At 44.8% G+C, this 14,794-nt stretch overlaps 1 protein-coding gene across 1 annotated transcript in view; it reads left to right on the forward strand.

The window, feature by feature from the left end:
* The window catches only part of NDST4 (N-deacetylase and N-sulfotransferase 4), a 1,173,706-nt gene extending 1,160,683 nt beyond the window's left edge, over positions 1 to 13,023 (forward strand). The window contains exon 15 of the mRNA XM_069234161.1: positions 12,630 to 13,023. The gene's annotated coding sequence lies outside the window, so the exon portion shown is untranslated. The remainder of the gene's footprint in view (positions 1 to 12,629) is intronic.
* Positions 13,024 to 14,794: the final 1,771 nt, after the last annotated feature.

The following is a 14,794-nucleotide window of genomic DNA, read 5'->3' on the forward strand; positions in this document are numbered from 1 at the left end:
GCGTCAAAAAAAATGACTCACACCAGGCAGCGCCGGCGTAGGGGAAAATGGAGGTTGGGCGTCAAAAAATGGGGCAAGTCAGGTCTGAGGCAAAATTCAGGCCTCAACCCGATTTGCGCCATTTTTTTTGACGCCCAACCTCCATTGACATGACTCCTGTCTTAGCAAAGACAGGAGTCATGCCCCCTTGCCCAATGGCCATGCCCAGGGGACTAATGTCCCCTGGGCATGGTCATTGGGCATAGTGGCATGTAGGGGGGCCCAAATCAGGCCCCCCTATGCCACAAAAAAAACGAAAAAAACACTTACCCCAACTTACCTCAACTTCCCTGGGATGGGTCCCTCCATCCTTGGGTGTCCTCCTGGGGTGGGCAAGGGTGGCAGGGGGTGTCCCTGGGGGCATGGGAGGGCACCTCTGGGCTCCTTCTGAGCCCACAGGTCCCTTAACGCCTGCCCTGACCCAGGCGTAAAACAACGGCGCCCATCAGGCTGGGTGCCGTTTTTTAAGGCCTGCCCCCTCCTGTGCGTCAAAATGACATCAGAGTATAAATATGGGGCACAGGCCATAAAGTCATTTTTTGGAAGTGAACGCCTACCTTGCATATAATTAACGCAAGGCTGGTTCCCCCTTCCAAAAAATTATGCACATGGTGGAACTTTGACACCCGCGGGGTCGGACGTCAAAGTATAAATATGGGGCAGGGTTTGCGCCGATTGTGCGTCAAAAATTTTGACGCACATTCGGCGCAAACATAGTATAAATATGCCCCTAAGTTTCTTGTGTACAAAAGGCTTCTTCTACACCTTCAATCAAAACTTGCTGTGCTCCCTCTCCCTTCTCAGACTGCAAATACACATCCTGCTTTTGACAGGCTCAACTCTGCATATGAATCCAGGGTAGAAAAATGAAAGGGGTATCTACGTCCGCACACAAATCGCAGTGTCTGTGGGTGTTTATCTGCACAATCAGGATGTGCCCAATCAGGAGCACCTAGAGTGTCTCCAACCCTAAATTTTCAAATGCATCGATTGCGCCTTACAAGCAGTCTTTCCACATTAGAAAGTATACCTTGCAAACACCTAATCCCACAAATAGTGATTCTGCTTTTAAGGCTTGTGAATCTACATTTTTAAGTGTTTTGTACGCCTGAGTTCAAATTAGGTGTGCAAAAAATTTCTACACAAGGCTTCAAATAATTGTTCCCCTCGAGGGAGGGGAGAGCGGACATTCAAAGATAGTGCTTATGGATTTGTGTGCACGCAAATTCAGTACATGGTGTAGGTTTGAGACACATGACAACAATATTTCATATGACATTGTAAATCTTGACCTATGCACGCCTAGACATGTGATGTTCGCAATTGCTGAAATAGGATGTTCTAGGAAAATGTTCTCTGTGCCTTATATGTGAGCATCTGTGCATAAGATGTCAAAGCCTACCTACAACTATCAAAACACATTAGGCCAATTTCATGACAATAACTAGCAAGCCACTACCTTCCCGAATAATGGGTGTCTCCCTTAAATATAAGGCAGTACCTCCACATGTGATGCAGTACCTAGGCATGTGAAAATTGAACCTGAGCACTTGAGGCAGTTACACTTGTCTAGGAGACTATAGATAGGCGTGTGTTGGCAATAGCTGATACATGGATACCTCAACATGGGATAATAATGGTTAACTACTAGAAATATCATATAGGTGTATGGCATGTTACTACTTTAACATATGGTGTCAATGTCTGGCATATACATACCTGGATATATGGAGGAAGTGCAATAGGGGTGGCCATCAAGACTTATGATGGCAGTGCTAAAAATTTAATATGAATCCGTATCTGAGCATGCAAAGCTTTACAAGTTCATATTTTAATGGAGCCAGAAAATATTATGTTGCGTGAACATATAAAACAAATGTTGTCAGTGCCTGGCATGTGACTACTAGGGACGTGATTGGTGTGCTGACAAAAGCATATAAAGCAATACCTGGACCTGCAAGGTTGAATCGGGGCACCTTAAAACCTGGTGATATTCAGCCTAAATGCTGTGTTTTTGTGCTACATTATTGCAATATGATTGTGTTGGGTTGTTCTGCAGTTGTTGTGTTACATTCTGTTTTGACTGTTTTGATGTGCCTTGCTATATTTTTTAAAGTCGTGCCATGTTGTTTTACGTATATTACTGTGTTATGATCAGTTGTTTACTTTACGCATGTCAATAAACTCTGCCCTGTTCTCAGCCAAAACAAACACATGCCTTAAAATGTCCTTTGACAAGTAAACCATTTACCACTATCAAAGATGATACAATAGTACTGCTCCAGCTCTTACACAATGTCCATCTCATTATCAAGCTTTGGTCAAAGACGTAGATCTGCTGAAAGTCCTGGATGTCCATCCTCTCTCTGGAGGTTCTGACAAAGCAATATGTCAGCAAAGATAGAAGGAGAAAAAGAAGTGCTTGCTATTGCAGATCTACACCGGCAAACCTGGGGTGGAGTAGCTTCTGATTACGGATTTGCCCATACATGCACTCTTAGAGTATTTGGAACAAAAGCTAAATGAGTACTAGACGTCGGCAGTAAGGATTATTATGTAGTAAAGATAGTGTGAGCTGAAGCCCAATAGTAAGCACAAGCTTATCTGAAACCTGGGATGAGAATGTGGTCATGAGAGCAGGTGTTGACCTGGATACAGGCATGGCTCTCCAGGATGCCCAGGCATTGGAGATGAATGGCCAGCTGCAGATGTTCATGCTCTAAAATACAAGTAGACAAAAAAACAGAAACATCATACAGAAAGGAGTCTAGGAAAGGCCTACATGAAGGAACTGCCTGAAGAGGAAAATTACAAAGGTGAGGAATGCAGAATGAAGTTGATTCTGAACAAAGCAAAGAGACAATACAACTACTGACCATTGCCAGGCTAAGAGCTCTGTGTGTATCAATGCTTTGCCACTAGTGACATGGATGTGAACTGCAACTGACAACATCCACTATGGGTCATTACTAGTCTATCTTTCTGATCCTCCACTGCCCAGTCTCCTACAGCTTCCATTTTCTCTGCTGTTTGAGTTTTGTGGTTATACAATTAATTCATGGTACAACGCCCTTAGCAGTAAACCCCTTCCCTCTGTGATTTGCGACTGAAATCCTGACACCCACCTCCTGCAGCACTGCTAGACTCTGTCATCCTCCACCCTTTAGTAAGTTCTCTTCTGACCTTTTGTCTGGAAAGCCTGCCCTTCAATAAATGAGCCCAGATTTTGGGCCTGATTTAGATGTTTGCGGTAATGGTCCCACCACCAACTTTCAACTGAAAACCGATGTGCCGCTGTGACAGCGCATCCGCTGTATTTAGATGTTGGCAGTCCCATAGACAAAAGCTGGCATTCGTCCCACCGTCTCTGCCAAGAAGCATGGCCTGAGTCGACAGAGGGATAGAGAAAAGTGGCTGCCAGTGGGTCCTCAGCCACCCTCTTCGCCGTGGAGATTCGGATGTGCCCTACCACCAAGAACAAAAGTGACGGTCTGACCTCCACTTTCGAGTTGGCAGATTGTGGGGTAAAGGGTAAAAACTCACCTTTTTTCTTCATTTCATATCCGTCTTCAACTTGACATGACTGGACAAAACCCGCTGTCACTGCTGCTCATGACCCACAGTGACAACATGACCTACCCCCCATCGCTGAACTCAAAGGTAGGGATACCGCAATGCCAGGGTGTGTTGCGTGGGACCACTGCAGGCATATACAGGTCACAGTACCTTTTTTAAAAATCATTGTGACATGCATATGTCAGGGTGGACAATTGTCTCACACATGGCTGGGGACACACTGCCACAACGCACATATCGTACACATATACAACTCTCATTGTGGTGTCATTATTCATGGCAAAATTAATGCTGGCACCACATTGAACAATGGTGTCCATGTGTTTGCATTACAAAGGGGACCTGTATGGGTAGGTTTGTGCTATCTGTCATGTATGTAAGTCAGTATGTGTATGTGTGTGTGAGTGGATTGGCTGGTTGAGGTGGAGGGAGCTGAAGTGTGTGATGTGGTTGTGTCTGTATGTGTGTCACTTGCATGTGAGACTGATGTTGTTGTGTAATTTGTGTTGCTGTGTGACACATTCATGTGAGTGTTGTTGCTGTGTGGTGGACGTTATTGTGATGTGTGTAGTTGTGCTGTGGTGGGTGTGTCTATGTAGTTGAGTGTGTAGCTGTGTTGGTTGCTATGGTTGTGTGTTGGTGCAGTGTTAATGGTGTGTGTATGTTGCGTCATGGGTGTATGTCAATGTGTGTTTTCGGCAAGTATGGTTTGTGTTCTGTTGGAATTTGTTGGAAGGTGGATTATTATTAGGGGTAAGAATGCATCTACCACTAGCAATAAGGCCACCAATGCAAAATAAGGTCCTGTCAAGGTGTCCATACATTAACCCCTGGCTCAACTCTTGGTAGCTGGCTGCAAGCAGACAGGCTTAACTCAGGAAACAGGTATGTAAAGCATTTAAATACACCAATACATTAGTAAGACACAACACACAATAAAAATCCCACGCCAATTTATAAAAATAAGAAATATTTGTATCTTTAAAATGATATAAAAATGACAAAAATCCAATGAAGGGGACCCAAGATAAGACTTTTTAAAGAATACATTTAAAAATGTGCTTTCTAGTACCTAAAAACCAATGGTACCAACCAGAGGCTTGTCCCAGGCAAAGTCACAATTTGAGGCCGACCATGATGGAGCCCTGCTCAGGTATACCGAGCAGGAGGCCCCAGTCGAAATTTGACCTTCGGACTTAGAAACGTTTCTGGAGGATTTTCTCTCAACGTTGTGTGGTCCCCTACAGCGGACCGATTTTGATCCAACATCATCAGATTGCTTCTCTGCGAGACCCCAGTCAAATCCTGGAAGTCTTGAGCTCTAGAGCTTTCAGCGCGACGGACCTGAAAACCAGGCCGTGTTGCAGTTGAAGGAAGTCTGCTTGACTCTTGAAGTCAGGTTGGTCCACTTAAGGAGCTATTTCCGAAAAGTGGCTCCAATTTTCTCTAAACACTTGGAACATTTTCCTGAAGTTCCCCTTGAGGGTTCAATGTACCAAAAACACAAATCTAAGGATCTAGAAGCTCTGAGATGGTCCTTGGAAGTTTGGAACTACAATTCCGACAAAGTACCTGGCCAAATCCTTAAAAGTCCACTGGATGCACTCCAGGCTGGGGACTTCTTGAGGCAGATGGTGCAGGGAAGCTCTGTTAACCTGTTGCTTTCAGGGAGTCCACTCCTTAATCCCTTTAGAAGCAAGACAGAGCCCTCAGGAATCTAGTTCCCAGTGTGCAGTAGGAGCGGTCCTTTAGAGTGCAATCTTTGGAGTGCAGACCAAGGTACCAGCAGGGCAGCCCTTCCTTTTCTTGTAGTTCCAGGCGGCATATCTGAGTTGCTATGCAGCTCTCACATACTTCATCAGTGATCTAGGATGACAAGCATGGGGCACCCCTGTCCATTAAGGTGCAGGATGCCACCCAAAATCAAAAATGCTTCCTTCAAAGTGTGGTATATTCTTGTCCCACAAAGTACTGCACTTTAAAAATTCAAGATGGAGGATTCCTCTCCATGAGAGCAAGACCTGGCTACACTAACCCACTGGTGTGGCTCATTTCCATTAACACTCACCCTCCAGACCATCTGCAAATTCCATTCTTGGGCCTGCCATCTGACTGGGTGGTACAGGAAGAGAGGGTAGGCCTGACTGGCATTCCTTATGGTCCTCTTCTCTTTGAAGCCCAGTCTGATTTACCCAGCCCCACTTCTGGCCTGTACTCTGGGGCTGCAGAGCTCCCCCTGCCAGGTAACCTCTGCTCTATGCAGGCCACTTATCACCTCATCCAAACAACTTGCCTACACCTATTAAGGCTGAACCATCAGGAGAGGCTGCTAGAAGGTTTAATTTTAGCTCACAGAAAAGAAAGTCCTATAACTTCTGTTCTGTGTAAGTTAAGAGAAATTCAACAGAGCAAGTTGCTAGGTTTATCATTACCAACCTTTTGAGTCCTTGAATGATATTTGTAGCTGCTTCCTATCAATATTTATACTTACATCAAATATTCCAACGTTATCCTATACAGCTAAATATCTACAATGTGAAAACATAAAATAGGCCGTTTTTCCCTCACCAGGGCATATAAAACATGTTTTATAATGTCCCTGCTTATAGTTACATGGCACCCCACCCATGGGGCACCTAGGGGGACACTAAAGGTGACCTATTTGTAAATATAAGGTAGATTACCACTTTGGAAGTACCTTTCATTCCAAAGTCGAATTTAGATATATTTTACTTTTAAAGACAGTCTGCAAAGAAGGGTTAACTTTAAAAATGACAGCAGGAAACACAACAATGCACATTCCAGTGCAGGAAATCTACTGGGCCTCTAAACATCCCTGCCCTATTATGTACTAGGGACTTATAGGTAGTTTGAATCCCTCTGACCATATTATGTACCAGAGAGCTACAGACCTTATTATCTACCAGGGACTTAGTGGGGTCTGTCATTGACAATTGTAATTATACCTAATTACCACTTACCTTTTTCATAAGAGCACTGGACTTGGCCTGGTTGGTAGAGTCCAGTGCACAGTCAGAGTCAGTTACCACCAGAATCTGTCAGAATAGAACAGGGTTAAAAGGATGACCTTCTCACAGAATTGTAATGGATGATGATGTAAATATGGTCAGTTATGTAGTGTGTGGTGAGGGGGACACATATGACTAAGGTACAGTGTGTGTGTCACTTACCTCTATTCCATAGCCCCTGCCATTGTACGAAGTCCATTGGGTCCCACCACCATCGCCCTCCATCAGCAATCCATCGCTAGTCCTCTGTTTACAGAGCTGTAGCATCTAAGGATGACGGGAGGAACATCTTCGTCTTGATGGTCTTCTCGGGTCCGCTGACAATGGGCTTAATGGTAACACCACCAAGATCTAAATCCTATCCTTAATGAGTTTGCATAAAGTAGGGCAGCAAGCAAAATTGATGCTCTGCGTGAATTGGAGAGAGCAGAATTGAACCACATATGCAAAGAAATGGTGCAGTTATGCTCTCTCAGTTCACTGGTGCACTTTATGCAGCCATGTGCCAATACAGGCACCCTAGAGTCATAGTACAAGGGTGTTTATGTATGGTCTGCATAGGTTTTGTGCAGGAAGGGTTCCATCCTCACACAAAAACTGTGTTATAAGACTGTTTCCTCTATGCGCGAACTCTCGATCTCTCACGAGCAGTTACTATATTTCATTTCTGTATGTTCCTATATTTTCTTTTTCTCTCCCTTTTAGTTCTTTGATTATAAATATTTTGCTTACTACGGGTTGTATTAAATCATGCTGGTACATTATGTGCATAGTAATATTGTACCTGGACGCATTTCTAGACTGTTATGTGATATAAAGCAATAAACAGATAAAAAAAAAAAAGATTATGGGGGTCATTATGACCCTGGCGGAAGGCGGAGAACAGGCGGTAAGACCGCCAACAGGCTGGCGGTCTTACTTTGTGGAATTATGACCATGCCGGTTACCGCCATGGTCATCCGCCGGTTCTCCGTTCCGCCCGCCAGGCTGGAGACCTGGGTCTCCAGCCCGGCGGCCGTCACTATACCGCCGGCGGTATTTGGACCCGGCTTACCGCCGTGGATTTTCAGCGGTTTGAACCGCCATGAAATCCATGGTGGTAAGCACTATCAGTGCCAGGGAATTCCTTCCCTGGCACTAATAGGGGTCTCCCCCACCCCCCACCCACACCCGACTCCCTCCCCTGCCACCCCACCACCCCTGCCACCCCCCAAAGGTGGCAGGGCCCCCATCCCCACCCCGACCCCCAACATCACTTCACCCATACGCACACGACACGCACGCAGGCACCACCTACATACTTACACGCACACACGCCGACATACATGCCTACATCCACACACACAGTCATACACGCACACCCACATTCAAACATACACGCACACATCCATACAGACATACCCACAGACATACACGCACTCATTCCCATACACACAACACCCCCGCAGGCATACACGCACTCACACACCCCCTCTACATACACACACGCACACCCCCATGCACCCACACAACACACAGCACCCCCCCCCCTCACGGATGATCGACTTACCTGGTCCGACGATCCTCCGGGAGGGGACGGGAGCCATGGGGGCAGCTCCGCCGACACCATACCGCCAACAGAACACTGCCACGGCGAATCACAGGACGTGATTCGCTGGTCGGTGTTCTGTTGGCGTAGTGGTGGAGGTGGAGCAACCTCCACTTCCCTGCCTCCCGCCAGTATGGCTGTTGGCGGCTCTCCGTCCGTAAAAGGACGGAGAGCTGCCAACGGTCATAATAGGCCGAGCGGCAAACCGCCACCACTGGCGGTCTTCCGCACGGCGGTCCCTCTGCGGTCTTTAAAAAAGACCGCTGAGGTCTAAATGACCCCCTATTTCCTCTATGTATGTGTGCTGCAGAACGCAGCTTGCCTGCGAAGAGGAAAAAAGGATAGAAATAAAGATATTTCTCCTTGTTACACCAGCCTCAGGTAGGTGCAGTGTTTTGCATAAATTTATATCTACGAGTCTTTCTAGATATGGATTTGCACAGGCATGTCCATTCACCACCCATGGAATGCCTCCTTGACAGAAAGTGATGCAAGTTAGCTTGGCTGTATGACAGAACAACACATTCCATTGCAATGCATGCCGTTACCACACGTGCGTTATAACAAAAATGACATTACCATGCATAACCTTCACCACACATGCCTTTATAATGAAATACATTGTAACAGCATGTATGTTAAAGGCATATGCATGGTAAAGGTTTCCAATGACCCCTGCCCTGAGTCCTAAACGAAGTCCTTGGCATGACGCCAGCCATTCTAAAAATTACCTGAACCCTGCCCTAAGCCGTAAAACCGGACCCCAGCACGGCACCACCCCTGGCCCCCAGCCCTTCTCAAAACTACCCAACCCCTGTCCCAAGTCCTAAAACCATACCCCAGTACAACACCATCCTCCAGTCTAAAAAATACCCGTCCCCTGCCCTGAGCCCTATAACTGTCCCCCCTGCCCCAAGCCCGAAAACCATCCCCCGTCCTACCCCAAAACTATACCCCAATTAGAAATGGGGTCTGTGGTTGGCAGTCAGTTTGCACTCTGTCCAAGCAGGGACCCTCACTCTAGTCAGGGTGAGGTAGTTACACTCCTAAGACAACCCCTGCTCACCCCCTTGGTAGCTTAGCACAAGCAGTCAGGCTTATCTCAAAGGCAATGTGTAAAGTATTTGTACCAACACACACAGTGATACAGTGAGAACACTACAAAAATGGACACCACACCAGATTAGAAAAATAGATAATATTTATCTAAATCAAACAAGACCAAAATGACAAAAAAGCGAACATACACAAGTCAAGATATAAATTTTCAACAGAATAAGAGTCTTACTCCATAGAAAATAATGGAAACGTTGTTACACAAAGTACCTGGTTTGCGTCAAGGCGAGAGCGCGTTGAAAATGTCAGCGATGTGCCGATTCCTTTTTCACAAGTGAGGTCGTGCATCGTTTCTTCTCCAGTCGGGTAGGGGAGGCATAGTTTTTCTCTCCCGCAAGAGAGCTAAGCGTTGATTTCTGGACTGGCACCTCAGATCTGCACAGGCTTGCGTTGATTTTTGATGCCCAGCGATGATGCGTGAGAAATCCGGACTTATGGTAAGGAAAACCACGCTGTGTGGGATTTATGACGTTATCAGCAGCCGTAAGTGGGCGTTGCGTTGATTCTCAGACGACGATGCATCGATCTACCAGCTGCGATGCAGGTGGAGCATACATTTTAGCTGCAAAATGGGTGGTGTGTCGTTTTTCAGCCGACTTGAAGGTGGTGCGCCAAAATTTTCCCTGCATGGTGTTCTGTGTCTAGGTGCTGGCAGATGAAGCCTTTGATGGCCCTGAGACTTCAAACCAGGAGGCAAGCTCAATACAAGCCCTTAGAGATTCTTCACAAGCAGGAATATACCACAAAGTCCAGTCTTTGTCCTCTTTCAGGTAGAAGCAGTAACTGCAGGCCAATCCACTGTTGTTCACATGATCCTGTCTTGCCCAGGCCTGGCCCTCGACACACACCAGGGGTTTGGAGACTGCATTGTGTGAGGGCAGGCACAGCCCATTCAGGTGTAAGTAGCCACTCCTCCCTCCGCTCTAGCCCAGCTCCCTTTGTGTCACTGTCTTGTGGAGATTCACAAACAGCCCAAATGTCAGTCTGACTCAGATAGGGAATCCAGAAGCAGGCAGAGTCACATAATGGTTTAAGCAAGAAAATGCCCACTTCCTAAAAGTGGCATTTTCAAAAACACAATTTAAAAACCTACTTTACCAAAAGATGTATTTCTACATTTTGAGTTCAGAAACCCTAAACTCCACATCTCCATATGCTCTCAAAGGGAAACTGCACTTTAAGGATATTTAAATGCAGTCCCCATTGTAACTTATGAGAGAGATAGGCCTTGCAACAGTGAAAACTGAATCTGGCAGTATTTCACTGTCAGGGCATGTAAAACACACCAGTACATCTCCCACCTTTAACATACACTGCATCATGCCCATGGGACTACTGAGGGCCTATCTTATTGGTGCCTCACATGTAAAAAAGGGAAGGTTTGGGCCTGGCAAGTAGGTACACTTGCCAGGTCGAATTGGTAGTGCAAGACTGCACCCACAGTCACTGCAGGGGCAGGTCTGAGATATGTTTACAGAGCTACTCATGTGGGTGGCACGACCAGTGGTGCAGGCCCACAAATACCATTTTATTTACAGGCCCTGGGCGCCTCTTGTGCACTTTACTAGGGACTTATTAGTAAATCAAATATGCAAATCATGGATAAGCCAATCAACAATACAATTTAAACAGAAAGCATATTCACTTTAGCACTGGTTAGCAGTGGTAAAGTGCCCGAGTCCTAAAGCCAACAAAAACTGGTCAGAAAAACTAGGAGGAAGAAGGCCAACACCCCACTCCAAGCCCATAACCATCCCCACCATCTGCCCCCTGAGTCCTAAAACCATCCCCCTGCCCGGGCCCCTGCTGTAAGCCCAAAAACTGTCCCTGCCCCCCTAAAACCGTGCCCCACCCGCTGCAAGTCCTAAAACCGTCCACGTCCCCTCCCTAAAACCATACTCAAGCCCCAAAACAGTATCCCTCCCACCCCCGCAGGACCAATCCCCTCTCCCTCTCTAAGACGAACAGCCAGCTCCTCTGAGGCATGGCGCAGGTCATTCAGAGGAAACAGAAGGATCCCTCAGTTTCCTTTAAAATTATTTGACACAAAAACGGCGCAAACTAGCAAAATACAATTGTATTTTGTAAGTTTGGGCAATTTTTGCGTCACAAAGTGGCGCAAATGCGGTGCTAAAAAAGTATAAACATGGGCCAAGGTGTCATGCTGCTCTACTTTGCACCACAAAGCCCATAAATCTGGGCATAAGTACACAATAAAGTAATGCATTCTATAGGGCTGTAGGGAAAGAGTTCTCTATATGTTACAACAGACCCAGTACACTGTGTGGATGAAACAAACTGCAACTCACAGGCCCAGCCTCTGGTCACAGTATTTCAATGGACAGTTCCGTCTCTCAATATAAATGGGAGTGCAGTTGTTTTACATAACAAAATGTTCCACCTTTGACACAGAATCTCACAATCTCCTGGGCAAAGCTACCTGAATTGCAATGTCCTATTTTTTAACACTGCCAGGCAGTTTTACAGGAATGTGTCTGCACCAACCAGCACAGAACAACACTTCTAATTCCAAACCATAGCAAAAATGACTTTTTGTACTAGTTGTGCTTTGAAATTGTTGATTTGGAGTTTGTCTGGAATCAGAGGAAATAGCCCCGCACTGAAGCAATTTATGTGAGCAACTGAGGCTCTTTCATGTGAAAAATAATTCTTTTTAGGGTCGAGTGCACAAGTGCTGTAGCCTCCTGTAATCTCTCTGTGGGCTTTTAACCACGCCCACTGCACGTCCATCAGTTTCGTTGGTTCATGGGCTTGCCTTTTAAAGTTCACTTGATTTCAGTAGTGAAAGGCATGCATACGTCATGCCTTTTCCGGTGTTTAGCCCTCACCGAGCGCACCGACCAACTACTGTAAACATGGAAGGCTCCATGTTTTCCGCATGGCTTCTGGACTACTTTTTCTTTTAATTTCCTATGCAGCGCAATCTCGCTGGACAGTAGTCAAGCACTTTGCGTGACATCGACCCTGTTACATGGATAATTGCATAACTGCCGATATGGTTAACTGAGAGCGAACTTCTGTTTCCCTTTCTTTCCTGTTCATTTTCAATGTATGTGGTAAGAAAAGTCCGTTTAGGACTTTACAATGCCAATAGCTCTAGGTCAAGCAAATACAAGACCCATTGCATTGCAAATGCTTGTTTATTGTATCTGACCAAACCCCAAATCTAAGCTCATTTACGCATATCAAAGATGGTTAACGATTTTGCATGATGATGATTTTTCACTCACATTTACGTTTAGGTGTTTTTTCTCTTTCAGAGTGCACTGTATACCGAGATGTAATACCCGGACCCCCTATCTAATGGCATCAAATCAGCTACTTGAGTTTTTGGCCAGAACTGTTACCAGAAGAAAGACAGCAAATATATTTTTTAATCTTCAAAATGTTCACCATTTCAGAAACTGCTCACTTGAAAAAAATACTGTGCGATAGTGACTCCAAAAACAATTGACAAAGGAACGTGGAAAATATATTTAACTCTCAAGGTGCAGATGGTACTTGTCCGGACACAGATATTTTTATATATTGTATATTTTTAGAGTGAATGAAAATGATCAGCATTTCCAGCACTGCTCACAATAAAATATATGAGATATACAATGTAATTTGTTACCACCCTTCTCAAAATAAAACATCCTTTCTGTTTTGGTGTTCAAATGTTTATTTTTTCAACTTCTGCACAATTTCAAAATGTCCATGGATACCATTGCTGCACACATGTCGGGAGAACAGATTTGGGGCCATACTTACGGGGATCTCAGGCCATGTTTACGGGGACTTCATGAGTTTCGAAATGCATTTATTTATATAAACTTTTAATTGGCGCTTCTGGTAAAAAAAAAACATGATGTCGATTCGAAAAGTTATTTGCTCATGTTAGTCTAATTTACAAGCACAAAAAAAAATAGTTTTTTGTAATTCTTAAAAGTCGGTTTTGCACCTGGAAACTAATTTATATCCATGGGAGTTTTTGGAAGGGGAAATTTGATCGCGTGGTTGGGTGTTCTGCAACAAGTGTAATCTGTGAGTTTGTGATTCCCCAGAAAGTTGGAGGTGGATGGGAGGGCTTCTCTTGCTTTTTTATTTAATGTTCTTGCATGCGACTTTCACAGGTTTGCAGGTGTAACCTGCCAATTGTTTGTGAATTCCAGAAAGTCAAACACCAGCACCTATGAGATGTCTTTCGGCTCTTTTCTTAATGGAAATTCGAGAACCATAAAGTGCTTCTCTGGATGGACCTCTAGCGTATTAATTCCATAAGGATTTTGATGCTCAACACACAAGCCTGGTCAACAAATCAATACATTCAATATAGTAAGAAGCACATTAGGCTCCACAAAAGGATAGAGAATATTTTAGAAGGCTTATTAAACGTGAGTGGTTTACAGAAGGCATAAATCAGGGTAGCAGCATTTTGTAATTAGAATACACATGCATCAATTAACAGCCAATCAAATTAGGTCAATCCTATGAAGCAGAGGGAAAAACAACAAAGGGAAGGACAAAGGAAAAGTCAGTCCTCTGAGAGAGCACTCTAAAATGTTCCGCATTGCTCTGCTCTAAAGACACACAAAAACTAACATTTTACACAACTACGTGTAGTTCTCAAAAAGACCTTCCAATCAGGTTAAAGTGAAATGATACAATTACATACTCGACAGGCTCTCCAGGTTACTATCAAAACAAGGTTCTCTCTGTGCCCTTCAAACATCCACTATCTGTAAAAAGGTAAAATGCATGGACATGTCTGCACACTGCAGGTGTCTCTTTAAGGTGCTGGTTATTACAACAACATTCCACAATAATGACAAAGAAAAGAAAACATACCTACACATGAGAAAGGCGGAAAAAATAACATCATTTTCAACAGCGTTTCAACTTCATTAGAAATTAAATGTTCACATCTCACAAAGCAAAGATGGCAACCACCATGAACTTTTTTTTGATATTCAGACTATAATAAAAACTAAATGTGAATATACATAATTTCTCTCCACAAATAGCATTAGCATGACTACTTGTTAATTTCATGGTAATATAAAACATTTAGGGGCATATTTATACTCTGTTTGCGCTGGAATTGCGTCGTTTTTTTTGATGCAATTCCGACGCAAAACTAACTCCATATTTATACTTTGGCGTTAGACGCGTCTAGTGCCAAAGTCCATGGAGTTTGCGTAATTTTTTAGCGTGGACACCTACTTTGCGTTAATGATATGCAAGGTAGGCGTTCCCGTCTAAAAAATTGACTCCGAGGCATGTGCGCCGTATTTACACTCCCGGGAGTGGGCGGGTCAAAAAAAATGACGTCCAGCCGCTTTTGCAACGTTTGTTTAGCGCCTGGTCAGGGCAGGCGTTAAGGGACCTGTGGGCTCGGAAGGAGCCCAGAGGTGCCCTCCCATGCCCCCAGGGACACCCCCTG

The sequence above is a fragment of the Pleurodeles waltl genome, chromosome 1_2 (genome assembly GCF_031143425.1).
Source record: "Pleurodeles waltl isolate 20211129_DDA chromosome 1_2, aPleWal1.hap1.20221129, whole genome shotgun sequence".
Taxonomy (NCBI): Eukaryota; Metazoa; Chordata; class Amphibia; order Caudata; family Salamandridae; genus Pleurodeles; species Pleurodeles waltl.